Here is a 2,578-nt window from a genome sequence, read left to right as displayed (position 1 = left end):
ACGGCCAGAACCGACGCCAGGATTTCGTCATCCTCCCAGTCTGTCAGACCTGAAACACCAATTTTCTGTCTTAAATTCACAGTAATTCAAGTTCAACTACCAGTTTTAACTGACTATAAGTCGCAGATTTTTTTCCCTTCTTGGCTTTGTTTTGCGACTTTCACCTGTTCGTTTTTTTCACACTGATAGCCGCTAGAGGGCACTCTAGGCTTGCGTACCAGTATCTGCTACTCCAGTAAAACTGAAAATGTACACGTTTGTTATTTTCAAAGTGACAGTCGCTAGAGGGCACTCTAGCTGGCGGGTGCGACTTATACTCCGGAGCGACTTATGTTTATGTTTTTCTCTTGTTCATTATGCATTTTTTGGGGCTGGTCCGATACTATTTGCCAACATCCAATAAGCCGATATTGTCCAAACACTTGATTGCCAATTCCGATATCAACCGATAAGTGGAAGTTAAAGAAGTGGGTTTGTCAATTATTTTCTGCACCTCTAGGAAACAGAATTGAAACGCTATAAAATGGTATAAAATGAGCACCGGGTAATATTTATTTATTTACAGTAATACATAGAGATACGAGTGTCCCGACATGTGAGTACTATCGCGGTAGTTCCGCGAAATTCCGTGAAGTAGGGGCGAGAGAGGTTTTATTTTATTTACGTGCATATATATTTACAGTTTACGAACCTCCCCCACAAACTTTTTTCACAAATTGTTTTTAATTGTTCTAGGTTGAAAAATGGTTTTGCATCACAAAAATAATGAAAATATTAAAAAAACAAAAAAAACGCAACAAACTTCCACAGAACGGATTCAGTAAAAACCTGCGATGTATTGAGGGAGCGAAAGGAGTACTGCGATGACAGAGAGGGAACACCGTATTCCGAGATACTAGCAAGCTTTCGAACCAAACGTTTGCTTTGAGATACAAGTAAAGATTTGAGATGCGAGCACGGTTACAGACGCCAACACTAGGTGGCCGAGCACTCGGAGCAGCCCCCCCCCGCCTCACTCATTCGCTTCACATATTCGTCAACTTCCGCCAAAACGCATAATGACCATGAAAATAAAGCATGAAGAAGGAGGCTATCAAGAACGTAAAATCCTTCCAAGGGTGTGACGTTAGAATATAAATGATGAGACGGAGAGGCTTCTTCTAAGTTCTTGAATTCAATTCTAAGGTTATGTAACTTACGTAGTGTACGGAATCAATTGTCTACGTACTTTCCCCCTTCCTCTATCCCTCCTCCTCCTCCGCACATGCCGCCATTAGCCTCTACTGTATCGTCTGTCCCGAAGGTCTCATAATAAAACTCATATTTAAAACCACATTTTATTTTATATCGCAGGAATCCTTATATACTTATATCCTTATAATTTCTTTTGTTTTCTTCGAGGGCCGGAACGTATTAATTTCCTTCCTGTTTTTTCTTATGGGAAAAAATTTGAAATACAATGTTGTACAATGTTCTACGTCGTAAAGTTCATGGGTTCCATGAACGCACCATGTCGTAGCGCGCACATGCGCAGTATGTTCTGTTCCTTGTGTTGGAGCCAGGTGGCTTGGTAAAGTGCTTGTCAAGTTCTACCTCAAACCGGTTTTGCGTGAGCTATGGCCAACAACAGTGCTCATTACAGGTGAGATAAAAAAAAAACCCATTCTGAAAAAATAAAGCCCTGAGAAGACAACATCTGGACATCAGGTCTTTATTGACTATTGACTAATATTTACGTTTTCCCTGACGTCACATGACCTTGTTTACTTTACTAAAGCGATGCTTTTGCTTATACTGAGCTTGCACCTGGAGTCAAGACAACCCTTTTGTTTGATAGCAAACCCCGACTCGGCAACACCCGAAACAATGCTGTAAACCTTATCATTAAAATGATAAAAAAAAATTTTTTATCCTTGTTCTTTTTTTATTTCAGTAACAGCTGACGTACTTTTCACATTTGATGCCCAGTTACATTTGTCCAATTTAAAACCACTGAATGAGTTGATGCCACCTAGTGACTGGAGGCTAGCATACTGTCCAATGGTGTAAATGGTTAACAAGAGACAAGTGGCAATAAAACGGATTGGTTGAAGGTGGTGTAAAATGAACACCTGATAATATTGCAAAAGAAACCGTTATTTTTTTGAATTCTCGCTTTCCTTTTGCTGTTGCTCATTCTTGCCTAGTGAAGTTGGCAATGCTAGCATAAAATAGACAGGTTTTTCACAGGGAACTTCCATGTAAATGTATAGCAGAGAATGAAGCATCGGTGTGTGTGTGTTTCCGGGTTTTTTTTTTTTTTTTTTTTGGGTGGTGGGAGAGAAAGTTTGGGAATCGCTGTCCTAGATTATCAGCGTATTATCAGCGAGAGTGTTAGCATAGCCGCGTGTAAGTACTTATTGTACAGCATGTGAGTTCTGACTTTCTTTACGAGTGAAATTCTCGTAAGTCGCTGTAGTGCAAATATTAAGAGTCCAGTTTTAATTGACTGTCTGTTCCAGACTTCGGTCAGACACGGACTGAGAAGATGGTTGGCTAATCAAGGTAGCTCTAGAGGAGAAGGTGATGGATACTAGTA

Source organism: Cynoglossus semilaevis, chromosome 10 (genome assembly GCF_000523025.1).
Source record: "Cynoglossus semilaevis isolate Cse_v1.0 chromosome 10, Cse_v1.0, whole genome shotgun sequence".
In the NCBI taxonomy this organism is placed as follows: domain Eukaryota; kingdom Metazoa; phylum Chordata; class Actinopteri; order Pleuronectiformes; family Cynoglossidae; genus Cynoglossus; species Cynoglossus semilaevis.
Note: the sequence above shows the minus strand (reverse complement) of the source record.